General features: G+C 41.8%; 1 protein-coding gene across 6 annotated transcripts in view; it reads right to left on the reverse strand.

The window, feature by feature from the left end:
- The window catches only part of cntfr (ciliary neurotrophic factor receptor), a 645,331-nt gene that overhangs the window by 353,542 nt on the left and 267,230 nt on the right, over positions 1-24,559 (reverse strand). The window contains exon 1 of one of the 6 annotated variants that reach the window (XM_062972629.1): positions 10,846-10,869. The exons of 4 other annotated variants lie outside the window; for them this stretch is intronic. The gene's annotated coding sequence lies outside the window, so the exon portion shown is untranslated. Of the gene's footprint in view, positions 1-10,845; positions 10,870-24,559 lie in introns of those variants that run through there. One more of the 6 variants, XM_062972630.1, reaches the window with a different exon arrangement.

The raw sequence follows: 24,559 nt of genomic DNA on the forward strand, positions 1-24,559 counted from the left end.
TTTCTAATAAACTATGAAAGACTTCAGCCTGTGTGAAGTCTGGTGTATTGAGCACGGTGAAGCTAACCTGAGGTGCAACAGGGATGTGGGCATTTATGGGAGGCGAGTCTGCACAAATGGAGTGGAGATGGATGGGGCAGAGGAGTGGGGTGACAGGGGAGGACAAATGAGTCTCGCGAGGAAGCATCTCCTGGATCTCCGCACGTCAAAAATGCTGCTCCCCAGGTGCCTGATCTCCTCTCTCGTTTGGCAGCTGAGACAAAAATCCCTGTCAAGCAGAGTGATGAGAGGGAAACCAGTTTGCGCTGGGAGGACGGGGCCTCTCGCTCACCTGGAAAGTCACCTGCCGGCCTCCCCGGCAAGAGCCCAGAAGGAGCGGCACCTGCATTTGTCATGTCCTCTGCAAGCTCCAGGCTCCTTTTCATGCCAAATCAATCTTCTGGAAAGGTTCAGGTTGAAGCCCTGCTGCCACTACATCCATACTATAGAATTAGTAGCAGTTTGGCTCCACTTTTGATATTATGCAATCTTGGGAGTTGGGGTTTTACAAGGTCTGCTGGTGCTTCCACAACTACAACTCGCAGGATCCCATAGCAATGAGCCATGGTGATGAGTTGGGTCAAACTGCATTAGTTTTACAATTGAGTCCCCATCTTTGGAGATTGTGACACAGAGCTTGGATGGGCATCTGTTTGGAGGGCTTGAGTTGTGTCTTCCTGTGTGATATAAGGAAGTCAGACTGGATGGTGCTTGGGGTCTCTTCCAACTTTAGGAAGGAGGTGATTTGGGTAGGGTACCAGACCCCTTTCTCAAGGAGAACATCCCACCCAAAATGGAGCTACGAGGTTTGAATGAAAAGTAATGCCTCCACCTGCCTTACTTGGGTTTGAATGGGAATATTTTAATAAATCAAATGTCGAGATAATCCTTAGAATGTGCTCTTTAACTACCACTATTCACTTTCCCACATCATCACCGGACAATTGGATACATTTCTGCCAACAATGAACAAGTTTTCTGAAGCCGTCACGGAAGAAGTCGACACTCTGTTCCCACAACCAGCGTCTCACAATTATTTCAATGTCTTCATCAGAAGCATAACGATGTTCCCGCAGATCTTCTTTCATTATCGGGAACAGATGGAAGTCAGACGGTGCTAAATCTGGACTGTACGGAGGATGCCATACGGTGGTAAGATCCAGTCTCTGAAGTTCTGCTGTGTTGGCATGTGAAGTGTGTGGTCTGGCATTGTCATGCCACGACATCCAAGTTTTTTTTGTCACGTGAGTCAGATGTTCCCACCTCAACATCTTTAAACTTACTCACCCAATGACACACAGGACTCACATTAACACAATCCCCAAAAACAGCTTGCATTCGCTGATGAATCTCCTTTGGGGCGATACCTTCTGCTGTCAAGAATTCAATGACTGCACGTTGTTTAAGTCACATTGACTGACCATCTACGCAAGGTTCCATACTTCACACTTTAACAACACAACTGTTCAATGCTAGGGCTTCCCACCAAATGGAACTGTAGTGGAGAGTTTACTGAACAAGCCAGGACCTACTAAATACCAGGACTGCCATCTGTTGAAGAGTTACGAAGGTGGAGGCATTACTTTTCATTCAACCCTCCTATGTTCAGTACAACAAAGAGGGCACACTTTGTGAAGCGACTGCGAGGACTCACAAAGTTGTTTCCAGTGAGGCACCCCTTTTGTGTGCTACCTGACATAAGATGCAACGAGTGCAAGGATGGAGCCCGCATCTCCCTGCAGCTCTTGTGTCCTGGGCAATCCATCTTGCCTTCAGCCGAGGTCTCCGAAGGAACATCAGCCAGGTTTCCTGGAGCGCAAGCCCATACAACACGCACACATACACGCAGAGCACTTTCTTGGCAAAGGAGAACCAAGATACAACTGGACTGGGGAAATGGCTGTTGAAGGATGCATCCTCCTGAGCCTTATTTCTGTTTTGCCTTCCTCCCAATGACATATTATGCGATCGACTGTGCATTGCATTCCGCTCTGGAATGGGACTTTGGGGACACGCACGGAAAGGCTAAGAAGATGTGTCTTGTTCTGGAATGCGCATTCCCCACATCGGCCCTCCTTCGTGAGACGAGAACAGTGGGAGGATAAGAGGAAGGAGGACTCCCCGTGAGATTTTCAGGACCTTGTCATGGCTTCAAAAAGTTTCTTGGCTCTTTTGCAAATAGGAGACCCGGAGCTGAAAAGGTTGGCCATCTAGTCCAACCTTAATCCATTAGGCAGAGAATCACAGAAATAGAGACTTGGAAGAGACCACAAGGACCATCCAGTCCAACCCCCTTCTGCAATGCAGGGATACAAAATCCAAGCCCTCCCAACAAAGGACATCCAGAGGTTTTTTTTGCAAAACCTCCAGAGATGGAGATGCCATTGAATCTCCAGGCAGCAGCAGGGTCCATTTACTCGTAGGAAGTGCTTCCTAATGTTTAGGTGGGATCTCTTTTGCTCTAGTTTGAATCCATGGTTCTATCATGTCTTTGGGTCGCATCACACTCGAGCATTTTATCCACTTTAAATCTGGCTTCTGCCTTCTGCAGAATCTGGGGTTTGTAGTTTGGTGAGGCCCAGGACCTGTCTGGCCGAGCTGTTTCAGGGCCCCTCCCTAACGTGGATTTAAAGTGGATCCAAACTCTAGTGTGATGAAGTTTTCCAAACAGTAGAGAACAAGCTGGTATCATCTTCAATAGGACATACTTTGAAATATTTGAGCATGGACTCAGGAACTCTCCTAATTTTCTTCTCTCTAAGCCAAATGTACTCAGATCCTTCAATTGCTCCTTTCAGGCATTCAGACCTTTGGACATTTTGGTTGCTTTTCTCTGGACACCTTCCAGTGTGCCCACATCCTTCTTGAGTGTTGGTACCACGTGAGGTCTTCCCCAAACAAAAGGGAATAGGACCATTACTTCCTTTTTTTCGTGTCAGGAGCAACTTGAGTCTTGAGCTTCTGGAGTGAGAGAATTGGCCGTCTGCAAGGACGTTGCCCAGGGGACGCCCGGATGTTTTTGATGTTTTTACCATCCTTGTGGGAGGCTTCTCTCGTGTCCCCGCATGGAGCTGGAGCTGAGAGAGGGAGCTCATCCGCACTCTCCCCGGGTGGGATTCAAACCTGGCAGCTTCCAGGTCAGCAACCCAACCTTCAAGTCACTTAGTCCATTACGCCATCCTTTGAACTATATACTATATTTCGATTGATGCAGCCTAAAATCACATTGGCCTTTTTAGCTGCCGCATCACACTGTCGACTCATGTTCAGCTTGTGGATTATTAAGACTCTTAGATCCCTTTCACAAAGAATGGTGCATTGAATTCTTGAATCATAGTGTGCAGAACAAGACACAGGATTATTCTAGGTAAAATCTGACCAAAGCAGAACAGAGTGGAATCAGGGGCTGTGGAGCAGATGGGAGAGCAAGCCAGTGCAATTAACTGCAATGGATCACTGACCAGGAGGTCATAAGTTCGAGGCCCGCTCGGAGCTATGTTGTTGTTTGTCTTTGTCCTATGTTAAAAGGCATTGAATGTTTGCCTGATGTGTGTAATGTGATCCGCCCTGAGTCCCCTTCGGGGTGAGAAGGGCGGAATATAAATGCTGTAAATAAATAAATAAAATAAATAAATAAAATCAGGACTTTCTTTGATATCTCTATAATTGCAACTCAGAATTGCTTTGGCACAGACAAACCCATGTCAGGACCAGAGATTCCTCTTTAACCAAGGGCAATTGGCAGAGCAATTCTGACACATTCCTCACCCTATTTGTTGCCTATGTGGCCTGCGTTGCTTTGGACCTCTCCGAGGATGAATGAAAAAAAGGAAGAAAGGCACAAAGGGTAGACAAAAGAAAGTGAGGCTGATATGCAGGTAAAAAGCAATGGGATGGTCTTTTTGATACATTTAGTTCTGCTTTTCTCTTCTCTCTTCCAACACTATGATTTTATGCTTTATCTGAATGTCAGTGAGCCGAGTCTTCTTTGAGGACCGTCTGTCTCCCGGCAGCCGTGTTTCGCCCCAATGGAAAGCTGGCTCATCAGCTTTTCCCAATGCAAAAATTCAAGTATCAAAGTGCTCTCTGTCCGTGAGAAAGGAATCCAACCCAGGGCTCAGGATGGAACCGACTCAGGTTTCAGCTCCTGTGGAATCCAATATTTCGGGAAGGTTTTGTGTGCAGCAATTGTGGAAGACTCTGGTGTGGATAGAGCCGCATTTGGTTGCCTTCCAGAAAGGAAATTGCAGGGCTGGAAAAGGTGCCGAAAGGGGACGACTCCCCCTCCGAAGGAAAGGTTTTCATACCCTCAAACCATTTCGCAGATCAAAACCAGGAATGTGCGATCGAGGCTTTCGCATTTTGAACTTCCATTTGCAGCAATGGAAGTGAGCTGAAGACAAAAAGAGACATAGAGAAGAGGATGGAGAAGCCGGGACGTTTTATAAGCGACTGAAAAAGTGGGATGATGGAGGATTAATGGAGATGCCCCTGCCACATTGGCACATACACTTCCACATTGCACAAGGACCAGTCCAGCTCCCCATCTTCCACAAAGGACGACATTTCTGGATCTTCTCCAGATCTTGGATCTGTTTTGGATGACAATATCTGGGAACGGTCTTGCAGAAAGAAGTTTTCCAAACTTTCATTTATTGTTCAGAAGAAGAATTAACCCTTATCCCTATGCCATCCATTTCTCAATATCACAGATTTGGAAGAGACCCCAAAAGGCCACCCAGTCCAACCTTCTTCTGACACAATCCAAACCTTCCTGGCAGATAGCCAGCCAGACTCTGCTTGGAAACCTCCAGAGAAGGAGACTCCGCCACATTCCCAGGCAATACATTCCCTTGTGAAATGGATCTAACCATTAGGAAGTTCTCTCAAGTGTTTAGGAAAACTCTATTTTCCTAAAGTTTGAATCCATCGATCCATTGTGTCAAGAGTTTCCGGAGCAGCAGGAATAGAATATTCAGCTTGTAGTTGGCTCCTAGATCTCTTTCATGCAGAGCGTTTTCAAGCCAGATGCCATCCATCCGTTACCTGTGCATTTCACTTTAATGACAAAAATGCAGTACCAGAATGACTCAAATCTAATGCTAAACTTTTTTTGGCTAAATTGCCTTTCTAAATTAGGGTGTGCATTAGATTAGCATAATATGGTAATCTTGGTATTCAGCCAAAGCAAAATGGGAAGTTACTTCAGGAGCACATGGAGCTTCTATTGGAGGGACTTCATCTCTAATTTAATTGCCATGGCTTGATGTGATGCAATCTTGGGATTTGTAGTTTGGTGAGGCATCAGCATTCTCTGGCAGCCTCATGATCCCAAACTACAGCCCCCATGACCCCATAGCGTTGAATCAAGGCAGTTAAAGTGAATTTCTTCTATAGATGTACCCAAAGGTTTTCTTTTCAATTCCTGAAAGCTTTGGTGTTCAAACACTTTCGTTTTTCAAGAAGGAATTTTACGCATACAGCAACTGAATTGCACACCTTTTTTGACCAAATTCCAAAAAAGGTCATGCCAGGTATGACCAAGTATGGGGATTCTGGGAGTTGTAGTCCAATCTTCTTACCTGGTCATGTCAGGTATGTGGATTCTGGCAGTTGTAGTCCAATCCCCTCCATTTCTTGTGTATACTTTTGTCCGAAGACAGAAGTATGTTATACTTATTTTGCACAAGTTGCCATTTGAATACAGATCTAGACATGCTTCATTATTTTTGAATGTATATTTTCTGATTGCATATTAGTTTGTGACAAATAATTAATAAAATATTTTTAAAAAAGAAGACAGAAATATTTTCAAATGAATGTTGCATCTAAACATTTCCAAGTGTTTGTCTAACTTGGTTGTTGATGAACAAGTCTATCTTCAAAAAGACAAAAAGGAGACAAAGTGATGGACATTTCAGCATGAAGCAGAGAGAGAAAGCTTGATAGGGAATGAGATCACAATTTATAAATAGACATGGTGGGAAGAACACAGTTCTTTGGAATTTCTGACAACAGAAGAGAAGCCCTGATAAAACTCAGCTGCAAGGAGCCTCCAAAGCTGGAAGGCACTTTCAAAGACTGCACTTTTGCCATTGTACATTCACCCGCAATTTTGTTTAATTTCAGGGTTTTGAAAATTGAGGTGTGCATTAGATTCGATGGTGCATTATGGTTTCCTACATTTCTCCTTGTTGGAATTTCTTTTGTTAAGATTTCACCAATCAGCTCTCTGACTGTGTTGTCGAAGGCTTTCATGGCCGTGATCACAGGGTTGTTGTATGTCTTTCAGGCTGTGTGGCCATGTTCCAGAAGTATTCTCTCCTGACGTTTCGCCCACATCTATGGCAGGTATCCTCAGAGGTTGTGAGGTATGGATAAACTAAGTAAGGAAAGGAAAGAATATTTATCTGTGGAGAGTCCAGGGTGTGGCAAGAGTCCTTTGTCACTTGGAAGCCAGCATTAATGTTTCAGTTAATCACCCTAATTAGCATTGGAAAGGTTTTATTATATTAGTATATATACTTAGTATATTATTTGAGAACACAGAAATGCTGGACCATTCCAACAACTATCATGTCAGACTACACAGAGAAGCCATTGAAATCCACAAGCATGTGGACAACTTCAACAGAAAGGAAGAAACCATGAAAATGAACAAAATCTGGCTACCAGTATTAAAAAACTCTAAAATCAAAACGGTAGATGAGAACCAACACTCTGAGGGCAGAGGACAGCTAATGACTGAACAAAGGATGCCCCCAGGCAAGAGACAAAACCTTTCCGATGCTAATCAGGGTGATTAACTGAAACATTAATGCTGGCTTCCCAGTGACAAAGGACTCTTGCCACACCCCGGACTTTCCACAGATAAATATTCTTTCCTTTCCTTACTTAGTTTATCCATATCTCACAACCTCTGAGGATACCTGCCATAGATTTGGGCGAAATGTCAGGAGAGAATACTTCTGGAACATGGCCACACAGCCCAAAAGACATACAACAACCCAGCTCTCTAACTGTTCAGGTCATTTTGGATCCGGATGCTGACATTTGGGTCATCAGCTCTCCCTCCCAACTTGGAGTACATTTGGGGAGGACCAGCCATGCCAGCCATGACAAAGAGGGTCTTTTGCCCGTTTGCCCCGTCCGGAGCAGGGTCCGTGTTGTTCCCTCCCCAACTTCGTAGCCGGCAGCCACAGCTATCTTTGCTGAAGGAGCCTTCCCGTTGCCTCCAGATTGCAAGCAGATGTGAGGCCAAATTGCTCCGGCTTCTGAGGTGTAATAATATTAAGCACCGTTCTAGGACCTGAGCCGGGAAGGAAGTGCGGGGAGCAAGTGAGAAGGTGGAAGGGGCAAAGTGTCACCGTTGGGGGGGAACCAAAGGGGTTTCCTGTGAGGAGGTTTGGTTTCGCAGAGAGGAATAAATCACCGGCCCTAAAGGAAGAAAGCCTTTTTTCTCCCTTCCCTCCCTGCATCTTGCATTTGAGGCCGGAATGTCATAAGCAATTCTCTTTTGCTCAAGCAGCACAGCAGAAAAACCCAGGTTAGTGGGTGGGGAATCTCTCCTATAACCAAACGTGTTGTTTCTAGATGCTCGGCCCATTTGCACTGTCTGGGACTGAATACCAAAGGAAGTGGGAAGACATCCCCATGCTTTCATTCAAATGCAGCAAAAGCATAGAGTGATAGAAGGGACTCCAGAGGAACATCTAGTCCAACCCACATCTGCCAGCAAAAGCATAGAGAGATGGAAAGGACCTCAAAGACCACCTAATCCAGCCCATGTTGGCCAGCAAAAGCATAGAGAGATGGAAAGGACCTCAAAGACCACCTAATCCAGCCCATGTTGGCCACCAAAAGCATAGAGAGATGGAAAGGACCACAAAGACCACCTAGTCCAACCCATGTTGGCCAGCAAAAGCATAGAGAGATGGAAAGGACCTCAAAGACCACCTAGTCCAACCCATGTTGGCCAGCAAAAGCATAGAGAGATGGAAAGGGCCTCAAAGACCACCTAATCCAGCCCATGTTGGCCAGCAAAAGCATAGAGAGATGGAAAGGGCCTCAAAGACCACCTAGTCCAACCCATGTTGGCCAGCAAAAGCATAGAGAGATGGAAAGGACCTCAAAGACCACCTAGTCCAACCCATGTTGGCCAGCAAAAGCATAGAGTGATAGAAGGGACTCCAGAGGAACATCTAGTCCAACCCACATCTGCCAGCAAAAGCATAGAGAGATGGAAAGGACCTCAAAGACCACCTAGTCCAACCCATGTTGGCCAGCAAAAGCATAGAGAGATGGAAAGGACCTCAAAGACCACCTAATCCAGCCCATGTTGGCCAGCAAAAGCATAGAGAGATGGAAAGGACCTCAGACCACCTAATCCAGCCCATGTTGGCCACCAAAAGCATAGAGAGATGGAAAGGACCTCAAAGACCACCTAGTCCAACCCATGTTGGCCAGCAAAAGCATAGAGAGATGGAAAGGACCTCAAAGACCACCTAGTCCAACCCATGTTGGCCAGCAAAGCATAGAGAGATGGAAAGGACCTCAAAGACCACCTAATCCAGCCCATGTTGGCCAGCAAAAGCATAGAGAGATGGAAAGGACCTCAAAGACCACCTAGTCCAACCCATGTTGGCCAGCAAAAGCATAGAGAGATGGAAAGGGCCTCAAAGACCACCTAATCCAGCCCATGTTGGCCAGCAAAAGCATAGAGAGATGGAAAGGGCCTCAAAGACCACCTAGTCCCACCCATATCTTCCAGCAGTCACCCACAGCAAAGACCAATGAGCAATGAAAAACATCCAGTGAAAGAGAGTCAGTCACTTTCAGAGGTTGGACAGTATGGTCTTTGTAGTCTCTTCCGACTCTATGAACCAACTCTACAATTCTATTACCAGGTAACAAAATTGGAAAAAAACCTGTTCTTGTTTTGAAAGTGTTATTTCCTGTTTAATTATGCGGCCCTGACTTTGAACATAGTTGTCGTACTCCAGAAACTTCGCTTTTATGGCTGCCACAAACTACGCTGATTTGGTTGAGGCTCAATGAGATAATCATTGAAAAACTAGAGCAAAATGTGCTATTGCAGGATGACCCTCCTGCAAAGACAAAGTTTTTGCAGTTTAATAAACGTATGCCATGTTTTTATGATAGAACCAATTAGGAAATGACATTTATAACCCAGTGTTATTCTAGAGGTAGCATCACAGAGTTTTAAAATCAGACCCCCATATCTGCAGGAGATACATTCCATGCCAAACTGTGGTTACTTGAAACCACGAATATGCCCAACCTCCATGGGATTAACAAACATATTGCTCCAGGTGCCATAAAGTGACCCTGGTATTCCCCCTAGGAATTTGCAAAGACTTCCAGTTCTATTATTGTTGTTGTTGTTATTGTTGTTGTTTGATACACAACAAGATTAGTACAAACAATCACTATGTTGGCTGTCGTACTGGATCAGACATCTGACACTTCCCAAGTGTCTAGGTCTGTGTGATGTTTCAGTGAATAATGCATGCAGATCCAAGTAGGGTGGCCTTTTGCAGCTGATTATTATTATTTTATTTTATTTTATTATGACACAGCAAACAAGATAGATATGCTGGATTTCGTATCACAAAATCACAAGTTGAACACTTCCCAAGTGTCTAGGATTGTGTGATGTATTTTCGGATGATGCGTGCAGATCCCAGTAGGGTGGCCTTTTGCAGTTGGCAGATCATGATTTTGTCAATGTCTATTGACATTTTTATTATTATTTTTATTTTTATTTTATTTTTTATTGACACAAAGACATAGTATGACACAGCAAAAAAGATCTTTATGCTGGATTTCGTATCACAAAATCACAAGTGAGACCCTTCCCAAGTGTTTAGGACTGTATTATTATTATTTGATAAACGACAAGATGAGTACACAGCAAACAAGATCACCGTGCTGGCTGTTGTACTGGATCACTTCCCAAGTGTCTAGGACTAGGATGGCCTTTTGCAGCTGACAGATGGTAATTTTGCTAGTGCCAACTGTTTTTAAGTGTTGGCCAAAGCCTTTAGGCACTGTATCCCGTGTGCCCATCACCACTGGGACCACCTTTACTATTTACTTTTACCTCATTATTATTATTATTATTATTATTATTATTATTATTATTATTATTATTATTATTTTATTATGACACAGCAAACAAGATAGACATGCTGGATTTCGTATCACAAAATCACAAGTTGAACACTTCCCAAGTGTCTAGGACTGTGTGATGTGTTTTCGGATGATGAGCGCAGATCTCAGTAGGGTGGCCTTTTGCAGCTGGCACATTGTAATTTTGTCAATGTCTATTGTTTCCAAATACCGGCTGAGATCTTTTGGCACGGCACCCAGTGTGCCCATCACCACCGGGACCACCTGTACTGGTTTCTGCCAGAGTCTTTGAAGTTCAATCTTGAGGTCCTGATAGCGGCTGAGTTTTTCCTGTTGTTTTTCATTATTATTATTATTATTATTATTATTATTATTATTATTATCCCACCTTATTTAAAAAGAGACCTGGACTACGTGACAGAAAAGGCTAGAGACATTATAAAACTACAACCCTACAGCATTGAGAAATGGTGGTTAAAGTGGTGCCAAACTGCATATATTCCACAGTGAGGATGCATCCCTAGTCCCTTGAATAGGAGGAAACAAGCTGGCTCCGTTGTCAGATAGAAAGCGATATTCTAGCACTTTTCCTATGTTTCCTGAGAGTTGGAATATCCTTTCTACAGTTCCTTATAGACCCAGAGTCAGGCTTACCTGGAGCTTCAGACAAGATCAAGGCTTCTCAGCTGGAGTCTTATTAATCGACTGACTCAATATCCTGGTTTTATTCCGAACCAGGGGCGGATTTTTGGGAAAGAATTAGGGCAGTGCTATCTAACATCTGGGGCTGTTTCACAAGACTAAGTTCATTGGCCAACATGCTGCCACTGACCTCCAGCTTCTCTGGCCGAACTTGCTGGTCATTGCTCCATGGAAGACAAACAAAGGAGAGCAAAGGGAAGAAATGAGAGCAGAGGGTGCACCAACATTGTAGAATGAAAGCAGATTGACATCACGTCAACGACCATGCTATGGAGCCTGGGATCTTGGTAAGGTCTTTCTCTTAGCTGGTCTCTCACTAAACTAAAGCTCCCGGGATTCCATATTGAGCCATGGCAGCTGAACTGGTGTCAAAGTGCATTCAATCTATGGTGTAGATGCAGCCCAAGTTGCAGAAAACCAAGCAACTTGGTTTTACAAAATCCTGGCAGCTTCCAGTCATCTCTACAAGCTTTCTCACAAGTGTAGATTATGAATAAAGGTCCCACCACAAATGCTGGAAAGGATGGGTGAAGTTTGAAAAAAATCCTATTTTTATATATACAATGGGTTATCCTTATCCAGGATTAACAAAATGCATGGATGTTCAAGTCCCATTATATACAACGGTGGACTGAAATGGAGTCCCTTGACACTGTGGATATAGAATCTGTGGATATGGCGGTACAAATGCATTTTTTTTTTACTATGACTCCCAGGAATTGAAGCCAATATTGTAACAGAATGGGTATTTAATTATTGTATCAGAAGCAAGCCGGGAATGGGCATAACGCCTTGTATTTCTGGTATCCAAAAAATAAAAATAAAAGTAACTTTTCCAAACTTTGGTGATGGGGTCTTAATGTGGAACTCCTTAGCTTGAAGGGGACTTTGGGTGCATCTCCACTGTAGAATTAATACAGTTTGACCCCACGTTCCATGGCTCACTGCTACAGAATCATTGGAGTTGTAGCTTGGTGAGGCAACCAGCTCTCTTTGTCAGAGAAGAAAGACGAAAGGATTCTCCCAGGATTCTACAGCATTGAGTAATGGAAATCAAAGTCATCTGAAACTTATTAATTCGACAGCACAGATGCACACTGAGTCAATGCTATGGAGTCATGGGAGTCGTAGTTTTTAAAGGTCTTTAGCCTTGCCTGACAGAAAGTGCAGATGCCTCACCAAATTGCACTTTCCAAAGCAATGAGTCATGGAAGTTAAAGTGGTGTCCCAAGCTGCATTCATTCTACAGCCCAGATGCACTTCTTTCTGAAGACATCAAGGAGCTTGGGAAAGCCACTAAAAGGACCAAACATTTGAAGACCATGAATCCCTCTGAGGAGTGTCTTAAAGAGCTTTGTCTATTTCAGTGATGGCCAACCTATGACACACGTGTCAGCACTGACACATCTAGCCATTTTTGCTGACACGCTGCTGCATGCAGATTAATTGGATGACTATGTCTTTTGTGGTCCAGTGGTTTTGTTGTTTACTCCATGGGAATTATGCGTGTATATATATATATATATGAGTGACCCACAAAACAAGAAAACTACAGGCCCCCCAACCTCGAAATTTGACAACACAACCCATCATCCACGGCTCTAGGTTGATACAACAAAAAGAAAAGAAAAATAAAGTCCTAATTAGAGAGAGAGGAATAATTGCTTTTATCCAATTGCTGCCAGTTAGAAGGCTAAGCTCCTCCAACTTGGTCTCCTAGCAACCCAATAAAAAATAATAAAGAACACTAAAAATAGTTAAAAACACTAAAAAATTAATACAATAAAATACTATAATAACAGACAATAACTAAAAATAATACAAGGAAATAATAAAATATAATAAATAAAAAGATAACTTACAATAAAATTAATAAAAAAATACAAATAACGTCAAATAAAAATTACACAACAATTTTTAACCAATACCACCACCACTTTGCCACAGCAACGCATGGCCGGGCACAGCTAGTATACACACACACACACACACACACACACACACACACACACACACACATAACCATTCTATTATTATTCTATTATTATTGTAGTATATTATTACTATTATATTATTATTATATTATTCATTATTCATGACTACATTGAAACTACAACCGAGAGAAATCAGCGTGGAAATTGCAAGAGGTACCATAGATTGTTGTACATGGAAATAATGGTAGTAAATAGTTTTTGATTTATTAAATACAGTTATATATTACAATTATATATTTTTGTTATTTAAACTATATATATTGTGAAATTATGGGGTTTTTTCTCTCTAAGTAACACACCATGCAAGTCATGCTAGGTTTTTTGGTGAATTTTGACACACCAAGCGCAAAAGGTTGCCCATCATTGGCCTATTTAGCCTGCAGAAGAGAAGGTTGAAAGGAGACATGGGAAGAGCCAGGTATAAATATGTGAAAGAGTGTCATAAGGTCTTCCTTTCTGCTGCCCTGGAGACTAGGACTCAAGGGAGCCATGGGTTCAAATGACAGGAAAGGAGATTCCATCTGAACATTAGGAAGAACTTCCTGACCACAAGAGCTGTTCAACAGTGGAACTCTCTGCCTCAGAGTGTGGTGGAAGCTCCTTCCTTGGAAACTTTTAAGCAGAGGCTGGGTGGTCATCTGTCAGGGATACTTTGATGGTGCTTTTCCTGCATGGCAAGGGGTTGGACTAGATGGCCCATGTGGTCTATTCCAACTCTTAGCACCTACCCTCACTGTCTTTTGTAAGCAGTTAAAAACTTGGGATGTTTGGTTGTGCATTCGATTAGACTAGTCCTTTATAACCTGACCCCTACTCACATTGAAATCTGCCCTGTCACCTTACAGTTGATTTCCATTTTAGGATTATTTTCCCCACCTTGTACTGCTTACTTTTTGGATATTCTATTCTGATATATACATCTCCTCCATCAGTTCTAATTGTAAAAATGAGCTCGATAGTCACTTATTCATGTCCCGTGATTGGACTTTTTTAAGGTTTGTGGATGATTGTTAATATTTTATGCTTTTAGCTATCTCATTTTAAATTATTGTTTTGTTAATCCTGTTTAGTATGATATTTGTTGATTTAATTGTTTATTTTTATGATGTAACTAGCTGTGCCCGGCCACGCATTACTGTGGCTAGGACTTAATTTTACTTTTCTTTTTGTTGTATGAACGTAGAGGCGTGGATGAGAGGTTGTGCTGTCAATTTTCAAGGTTGTGGGGCGTTTAGTTTAGTTGTTTTGTCCAGTGCCGTGACTCCATTACCTTTTTATATATATAGATTGTGATCTGACTGGGCTTGTCCCCATGTGAGCTGCTCCGAGTCTCCAATGGGGAGATGGTGGTGGCATACAAAAATAAAGTTGTTGTTGTTGTTGTTGTTGTTGTTGTTATTTTATTTTATGACACAGCGAACAAGATAGATATGCTGGATTTCATTTCACAAAATCACAAGTCGAACACTTCCCAAGTGTTTAGGACTGCGTGATGTATTTTCGGATGATGCGTGCAGATCCCAGCAGGGTGGCCTTTTGCAGTTGGCAGATCGTAATTTTGTCAATGTCTATTGTTTCCAAATGCCGGCTGAGATCTTTTGGCACGGCACCCAATGTGCCCATCACCACCGGGACCACCTGCACTGGTTTCTGCCAGAGTCTTTGAAGTTCAATCTTGAGGTCCTGAGAGCGGCTGAATTTTTCCTGTTGTTTTTCGTCAATGCGACTGTCACCTGGGAGGCGACATCAATGATCTAAACCTTTTTCTTTTCCACAACTGTGATATCTGGTGTGTTGTGTTCCAGAACTTTGTCAGTCTGGATTCGGAAGTCCCACAGTATCTTTGCGGGCTCATTTTCCAATACTTTTGCAGGTTTGTGATCCCATCAGTTCTTTGCTGCTGGGAGGTGGTACTTGAGGCATAAGTTCCAATGAATCATTTGGGCCACGTAGTTGTGCCTCTGTTTGTAGTCTGTCTGTGTGATTTTCTTACAGCAGCTGAGGATATGATCAATGGTTTCGTCAGCTTCCTTGCACAGTCTGCATTTTGGGTCATCAGCTGATTTTTCGATCTTGGCCTGAATGGCCTTTGTTCTGATGGCTTGCTCCTGGGCTGCAAGGATCAGGCCTCTGTCTCCTTCTTCAGGGTCCCATTCGTGAGCCAGAGCCAGGTCTTCTCCTTATCAGCTTTTCCTTCAATTTTGTCAAGGAACTTTCCATGCAGTGTTTTGTTGTGCCAGCTGTCAGCTCTAGTTTGTAGTGCGGTTTTCTTGTATTGGTTTTTTGTCTGCTGTGCTTTGAGGAGTTTCTGATTTTTGACTTCAATCAATGCAGGTTCTTCACTTCCCTTTGCATATTCTGCCAGGGCATGTTCTTCTTCTTTGACTGCTTGTTTTACTTGCAAGAGTCCTCTGCCACCAGATCTTCTAGGCAGATATAGCCGGTCAACATCACTGCGAGGGTGCAGTAAATGATGAGTGGTCATGAGTTTTCTTGTTTTTCTGTCCAAATTGTCCAGTTCCACATGTGTCCAGTTTATGATGCCAGCAGTATATCTTATGACAGGTATGGTCCAGGTGTTTATGGCCTTGATTGTGTTGCCTCCATTGAGCTTGCTTTTGAGAATTTTTCTGACCCTTTGTGTGTATCCTTTGCTGACCACAGTTTTCACATGTTCATGCTTGATGTTGTCCAGCTGTAATATGCCCAGATATTTATAGGCCTCTGGCTGGTGACACTTTATTGTTTGGCCATTGGGCATATTTATGCCCTCACTTTCAATGATTTTTCCCTTCTTCAATGCCACTGTCGAACATTTGTCCAAGCCAAACTCCATGCTGATATCAGTGCTAAAAATTCGGACAGTGTTAGTCAGAGACTGGATTTCAGTTTCCGTTTTTCCATACAGCTTCAAGTCTTTACTTTATTATTATTATTATTATTATTATTATTATTATTATTATTATTATTATTATTATTATCTCTATGATTCTATGATTCCTGGGGCCAAGCTGTGCCAAAGAGAATGATGCAAACTCTCACAATTCCTTCTACAGGTGGAACGAATGGGACAGAGCTTTGTGGCCTCTTCATCTTCTCAAAACCCAGACCGACATTTCCCATTGAAGTAGCGGAAGGCGAGAGGATTTTACGAGGCCAAGCGGACTCTTCTTCAAGGAGAAGAGCCGGAGACAAGTCTGAGCAGAACGGAGGGACCAGGGATGAGATGCTGATGAGCGAAAAAGATGAAGTAGTTTTGGAAAAACCTAGAAATCTAGACGATGGAAAACTTCTGTCCCGCTCCCCCTGTGAAGAGCCTTGTATGTTTCCAAATGCCTTGCCCAGTCCTGGGGTCTGCAAGAGGATTACGGCTCCCTTTGGAAACTGCAGAGCCTTCGCTAAAAACGCCCGGCTCTTCTGGGACGGATTGGAGGCAGGAATTTGAATTCTTCCAGAGCAGATGGAAAAAAGCAGCAAATTCCCTTTGCTTGGGACATGAAATCCTCCTTTATGCCGGTCTGGAGACAATGACGGAGCGCAGCAAATATCGGGATGCAAAACATGTCCCTTTACGGGAATCCAACGTGGTCCTTTATAGGAAGCCGGTGTGGCCCTTAAACCTTCACCAAATTGTTCCTCTGCCTCCTGTAAACCCCTAGAATATCCCCCTGAAAGAGCGGAGGAAACCTTAAAAAGTACTTAAAGACATTGTAAATACTGTTTTGCGGGTCCCTAGCCTTCAATGGCAAAACTCAAAACAGTCGGGTTGTTGTAAACAGCCTTCAAACTGCCTTCAACTTGTGCTGACCCCCGAATGAGAGGCATCAAAAAGCGCATCTACACACTATAGCATTAATGCAGGTTGACACTACTGTAACTGCCATGCTTCAGTTGGGAGCTGCAGTTTGCTGGAAATTGCAATACTTGCACCATTTTGGCAGGGAAGGCTTTTAACCTTGCAAAACTAAAACATTAGCATGATGGTAGTTAAAGTGGTGTGAAAGTGCTTTAAATCCACAGTGTAGATGTACCATGGAAGAACATTCTGCCTTGCAATTACAGATTGACAAGCTATGGATTTGGATCTGCTCTGCATTCAACTTTTCCACAACTGCGATTATTATTATTATTATTATTATTATTGACACAACGACATAGTATGACACAGCAAACAAGATAGATATGCTGGATTTCATATCACAAAATCACAAGTCGAACACTTCCTAAGCATTTAGGACTGTGTGATGTATTTTTGGGTTGTTGTTGTTGTTGTTATTATTATTATTTTATTATGACACAGCAAACAAGATAGACATGCTGGATTTCGTATCACAAAATCACAAGTCGAACACTTCCCAAGTGTCTAGGACTGTGTGATGTATGTTCGGATGATGAGTGCAGATCCCAGTAGGGTGGCCTTTTGCAGTATGCAGATCGTGATTTTGTCAATGTCTACTGTTTCCAAATACCGGCTGAGATCTTTTGGCACGGCACCCAGTGTGCCCATCACCACCGGGACCACCTGCACAACGACATAGTATGACACAGAAAACAAGATAGATATCCTGGATTTCTTATCATAAAATCAGAAGTCGAACACAAGTCGAATTATTATTATTATTATTATTATTATTATTATTATTATTATTATTATTATTATTATTATTTCTACCCCAATCCCTATTGTCTGATTACGCACTTTGCTTATTGCAACCATACCTAAGAATTGAAAGTTCTTACCTCATGAGTTGATTTGATTTTGTTTTGTTTTTATTTCTCTATTTTATGTTACTGTTTATGCACATCTGTACTATGTATGTACTTAGGATGTTCATTTTTATATTTTAACAATTATTATTATTATTATTATTATTATTATTATTATTATTATTATGTTGACTGGGTTTGTCCCCATGTAAGCCGCTCCGAGTCCCTTTGGGGAGATGGAGGCGAGGTAAAAAAAATAATGTTATTATTATTAATTGCTTATGTTTTATTCTTTTGTATTGTTGTATATTGTATCAAATTCTGCCAGTTTTGTAAGCCGCCCTGAGTCCCTTCAGGTGAGAAGGGCGGGATAGAAATGATGGAAATAAACAAATAAATAATAATAATAATAATAATAATAATAATTATTATTATTATTATTATTATTATTATGACACAAAGACATAGTATGTCACAGCAAAAGAGATATATATGCTGGATTATTATTATTATTATCATCACCATCATCATCATTATTATTTTATTGTATGACACAGCAAACAATATAGATATGCTGGATTTCATATCACAAAATCACAAGTCGAACACTTCCCAAGTGTCTAGGACTGTGTGATGTATTTTTGGATGATGCGCGCAGTCGGGTGGCCTTTTGCAGTTGGCAGATCGTCATTTTGTCAATGTCTATTGTTTCCAAATGCCGGCTGAGATCTTTTGGCACGGCACGAATGTCATTTTCCAATACTTTTGCAGGTTTCTGATCCCACCAGTTCTTTACTGCTGGGAGGTGGTACCTGAGACATATGTTCCAATGAATCATTTGGGCCACATAGTTGTGCCTCTGTTTGTAGTCTGTCTGTGCAATTTTCTTACATCATCATCATCATCATCATTATTATTAATATGTTGACTGGGTTCGTCCCCATGTAAGCCACTCCGAGTCCCTTTGGGGAGATGGAGACGGAGTACAAAAATAAAGTTATTATTATTATTATTATTATTATTATTGACACAAAGACATAGTATGTCACAGCAAAAGAGATATATATGCTGGATTATTATTATTATTATTATTATTATTATTATTATTATTATTATTATTATTGGATTTTTCTGATCAGGTTGGCTTGCTTGATCAAGAAATGTAGATTTTATCAAGTATGCTGCCCGTTTAACTGCCATGGCTGAATGCTATAAAATCCCAGGAATTGTAGTTTTACAAGGTCTGTAGACTTTTCTGCCAAAGAGCATGGCTACCTCACCAAACTCCAATTCCCAAGTGTCTCTAACATCGAACCATGGCAGTGAATATGATGTTAAGCTGCATTCATTCTACAGTATAGACCAGGCCTGGGCCAACTTGGGCCCTCCAGGTGTTTTGGACTTCAACTCCCACAATTCCTAACAGCCTGGAGGGCCCAAGTTGGCCCATGCCTGGTTAGATACAGCTTTCCCAGATTCATTTTCCTTTGCTGTTTCCTGCCCAGTTCTACACCAGAGCCATCTTAAATTTAATTTATTTTGCATTTTCCAGCAAAAAGTGGAGAATGTGGCGGCGGAGGTGCGTTTCCTACATTGAGCCGAATGGATGAGAAACGCATCACACGCTACATTGCAAACTCAGGACGTGGCGAAAGATCAACAAAAGCCAAGTGCCGAGCTTCGATTCTTGTTTCGTACTTTGAGTGAACTGTGGTTTGGGAAATAACACAAAGGCTTTTCTTGGGAACGAGGCAACTTTTGACAAATTCAGCCTGCGGTCAAAGCGTTTAACCGGTATTCGCGTCTGCCGTCTCCATCGAGGAAAAATGTTGAACTTGATGGAAAGAATACCCAAAAATATTTCCAAAGTGTTGCAGTTCATGAGAATCTTTGTAGTTTGAGACTTAGCGTCCATCTGCACTGTAGAATGAATGCAGTTTGACACCACTTTCACTGCCATGGCTGGTAAAAGAAACCCAGGAAAACCTCAATTTTTTTATATACAACACTATGCAACACATTTTTTGTTTCTGGGTTATAAATGTCATTTCCTAATTGGTTTGATCATAAAAACATGGGGAAAGTTTATTAAACTGCAAAAACTTTTTGTGGGAGGGACATCCTGCAACACATTTTGCTCTAGTCTTTCAATGAATATCTCATAGAATCTCAACCAATTCAACATAGTTCCTGCCAGCCACAAAAACAAAGTTTCAGGAATATAGCAACTACCGTATATACTCGAGTATAAGTCGACCCGAATATAAGCCGAGGCACCTAATTTTACCACCAAAAAACTGGGAAAACATTGACTCCAGTATAAGCCGAGAGTGGTAAATTTAAGAAATAAAAACAGATACCAATAAAATTATATTAATTGAGGCATCAGCAGGTTAAATGTTTTTGAATATTTACATAAAGCTCTAATTTAAGATAAGATTGTCCAACTCTGATTAAATCATTATTCTCATCTTCTTCAATGTAAATGTGCTTATGGATCCTTTTAATAAAAATAGAGTAAAATAATAGTGTAATAGCGTAGTAATAGTGTAAAATAATAAATATAATAATAATAAGAGAGTGAAATAATAAATGTATTATTATTATTATTAATAATAATAATGATAATAAAATAGAATAAAATAAATGGAATAGTAGCAAAAATAGAAAAAAATAATAAATGTAATAATACCAATAATAATAGGGGAAAATAATAAATGTACCATATATTCTCGAGTATAAGCTGACCCAAATATAAGCCAACCAGGACCCTCACCCGAGTATAAGCCGAGGGGGGCTATTCAAAAACATTTAACCTACTGATGCCTCAATTAATATAACTTTATTGGTATCTGTTTTTATTTCTTAAATTTACCACTCTTGGCTTATACTGGAGTCAATGTTTTCCCAGGTTTTTTTGTGGTAAAATTAGGTGCCTCGGCTTATATTCGGGTTTGCTTATACTCGAGTATATACGGTAATTTTGTATTGTAGATGCACTCTCGTTCTGCCCAAAATTGGCATTTTATTTTTGCTTTATTTCCTCATTGCGTAAAGTATTTATCACGTTCCCCAAACTACAATGGTCCCCAAGGCAATGAATCAATAAAAACCAATTATATAATGCAAAGATATAAAAGATTTTCAAAACCTCTATGTAAAACTACTGCATCTTACTTTTGGGAAACAGCATTTGCTGCATGGAAAATGTGTAATTATTATTTCTGTATTGCAATATTATTTCCTGCTTATAAAATTGGGTTTTCTACGGCGCTCCATGCAGTCATGCCAGCCACATGACCTTGGAGGTGTCTATGGACAACGCCGGCTCTTCAGCCTAGAAATGGAGATGAGCACCAACTCCCAGAGTCAGACATGACTGGACTTAACGTCAGGGGAAAACCTTAACCTTAATGCATTTATATTTTGGCACAGAAATGTAGAAATGGCTCAGTTTTCACAGAACGAAGGAACCATCAGGAAGAACAGGGCGGAAAAACTCCCAGGACTTTCTTCAAGAAGGAGATTGAGAAACAGATTGTGCAAGGATCAAAAGAGGAAAGACGGAGAAAGAGAGGACAAAATGTTTCTTCCTTTTGTCTCTATCCAAACTTCTGTTTGACTCAACAAAGAGAGAAAGGAGAGGCTCCAAAACCTCTCTGTTCTTGCAAACACAGGAGCAGGCAGAGTCCCAATTGGAGGAGGAAATGTCGACAAATTTCAACCAGGAAAAACTCTTTCCCAAATTGGAAAATGAATGAGGGAGTTTGACGAGATGGACAAGTGCTGTGTCTGAACTGTCAGTTTTAGCCTTTGCTTGGATGATCAGCATCTATACCAGGCATGGCCAAACTTGGGTCCTCCAGGTGTTTTGGACTTCAACTCCCACAATTCCTAACAGCCTACCGGCTGTTAGGAATTGTGGGAGTTGAAGTCCAAAACACCTGGAGGACCCAAGTTTGACCATGCCTGCCCTAACCTCACAAACGAGGAGGTCTGATTGGGGAGCCAGTGATGTGATATCCTTGATTCTCCTCCTCCTTCTTTGCAGATCAGCAAGGCAACCTTCCACCGCCTCTTGCATCCACCTCTCTTCCATCCAAAGACAAAGCAGTCTCTGGTGGCCTCCGTTCACTAAATAAAACCCACCTTGAAGGCCACCTGTAATAACACCGGCACGCCGAAACTGACATTCCCCCGGCTTCCCGTCGGCCTTGGTGTTATTTGTTGGTGGATTAATAACGTTGACGCTCGGCTGCGCTATCGATCGCCCGCTGCTCCGCGCAAGAGCAAAATGCTAAAATAAATTAATGAGCAGATGATCACGCAGTTCGGATGAACGGGGAGGGCATCCTGGGGTCGATCTAGGAAATAGGAGCAGGTTTTGGAGAGAGGGAACGAGGCGGAGAGGCAAGAAAGGATTGGCTGTCCCAACTCAGGCCAAGGTGGGCTGCAAAGGGAACGTCTTCTCCACCCCTGCGGAATATATTAATGTAATAAGTAAATGGGTTCCTGGTTATGCACCAAAGTACTAGATACCCACAAATACAGTAATATGTTTTAGTAATGTTCAGTCAACAGGTATAAAGTAAAAACTCATATAGAATGAAATACAATATGTTCAGAATTCACAATTGTAATAAACATAATCTATACATCACAAATGACTGTCTAGCTCAACAATGTATGTTCTATATATAATTGTTCAGTTATTCAATCAGTTAGTTGAGCTGAAGAGCAAATGGGTCACAGTAGATCACGACCGGTTTCGACTAGGTCTTCTTCAAGTGAATTAATCTGGGAAAATTATAATGGATTAACAAAAGCATATAACATATCCACATAAATATCATTATAAATTTGACATAGAGACTTACTGTATTTGTGGGTATCTAGTACTTTCGAATATATTAATGTCCCACGCAAAGACCCAGACCATTTCCCCCATGGATATATATATATGGATTGTGCCGTATATACAAATTTTCTAAGTGGCTGGACATTTTGGTCAGATGAAGAAAATCCACTTCCATTTCAAGATTGTGGAAAGAGAAGAAACATGGGCACTGTTGTGACTCAGCTGGAGCCTCAGAGTGACTCTGATGGGGATTATGGGATTCAGGTTCAAGATGATGGGATTCAGATTCAAGATGACGCTGATGGGAATTATGGGATTCAGGTTCAAGATGACTCTGATGGGAATTATGGGATTCAGGTTCAAGATGATGGGATTCAGGTTCAAGATGACTCTGATGGGAATTATGGGATTCAGGTTCAAGACGATGGGATTCAAATTCAAGATGACTGATGGGAATTATGGGATTCAGGTTCAAGATGATGGGATTCAGATTCAAGATGACTCTGATGGGAATTATGGGAATCAGGTTCAAGATGATGGGATTCAGATTCAAGATGACTGATGGGAATTATGGGATTCAGGTTCAAGATGATGGGATTCAGATTCAAGATGACTCTGATGGGAATTATGGGATTCAGGTTCAAGATGATGGGATTCAGGTTCAAGATGACTCTGATGGGGATTATGGGATTCAGGTTCAAGATGATGGGATTCAGGTTCAAGATGACTCTGATGGGAATTATGGGATTCAGGTTCAAGATGACTGATGGGAATTATGGGATTCAGGTTCAAGATGATGGGATTCAGGTTCAAGATGACTCCGATGGGAATTATGGGATTCAGGTTCAAGATGATGGGATACAGGTTCAAGATGACTCTGATGGGAATTATGGGATTCAGATTCAAGATGATGGGATTCAGGTTCAAGATGACTCTGATGGGAATTATGGGATTCAGATTCAAGATGATGGGATTCAGGTTCAAGATGACTCTGATGGGAATTATGGGATTCAGGTTCAAGATGATGGGATTCAGATTCAAGATGACTCTGATGGGAATTATGGGATTCAGGTTCAAGATGATGGGATTCAGGTTCAAGATGACTCCGATGGGAATTATGGGATTCAGGTTCAAGATGATGGGATACAGGTTCAAGATGACTCTGATGGGAATTATGGGATTCAGATTCAAGATGATGGGATTCAGGTTCAAGATGACTCTGACGGGAATTATGGGATTCAGGTTCAAGATGATGGGATTCAGGTTCAAGATGACTCTGATGGGAATTATGGGATTCAGGTTCAGAGTTTTCCTGCTGTGGAAGATGAGGTACAGGGAGGCTTTCCCACGGTAGGGAATGATGTGGATGATACCGAAGCTAGCCAGGTGCAAATTGACTCAGGAAGGGAGGACAGCTCCCAGTCTGATAACATACAGACAGACACTAACGCTAACGAGCTGGCTGGCCTTGATGAAACGGAATCTCTAGATCGAGCTGGCTGTTTGGAATTCTAGGTTCGCAGAAGTGTCAGAATAGCAAACAAGAGGGAGGTCAGAGGCCAAAGAAATGCCTTCATGCTATGCAAGGGGTATTAAAAGAGTGTGCTGAGAGAGAAACCTTTGTCAAAGCAACTTCTCGTTTGAGTCATGAAGCAAGCTCTTTCTTTCCTGAATTATCTTGCAGCTTTGGTGTGGTCATGTTCATGGGACTTTGTCATGCATTAATGGAACCTTGTTTTATGCCTAATGTTTTCTTAGATGATTCTTTACAGCATTGTTTTGCAACAATCTTTTAGAACTTTACCTTTGCTTTTTAAGAACTATTTATTTCCTATTTCCTAATAAATTACAAAAGACTTCAACCTGTGTGCAGCCTGGTGTATTTAGCAAGGTGAAGCTAACCTGAGGTGCGACAGGCACAAAGAAACATACCAAATGCCCATGCACATTTTTCTTGGATGAACATGGCGCATGATGTGTGGATGTGCACTGCATTTCCAGGGTTGGCACCCATGTACAGTAGAGTCTCACTTATCCAACATAAACAGGCCGGCAGAATGTTGGATAAGTGAATATGTTGGATAATAAGGAGGCATTAAGGAAAAGC

This window comes from Anolis carolinensis, chromosome 2, assembly GCF_035594765.1.
Source record: "Anolis carolinensis isolate JA03-04 chromosome 2, rAnoCar3.1.pri, whole genome shotgun sequence".
Taxonomy (NCBI): domain Eukaryota; kingdom Metazoa; phylum Chordata; class Lepidosauria; order Squamata; family Dactyloidae; genus Anolis; species Anolis carolinensis.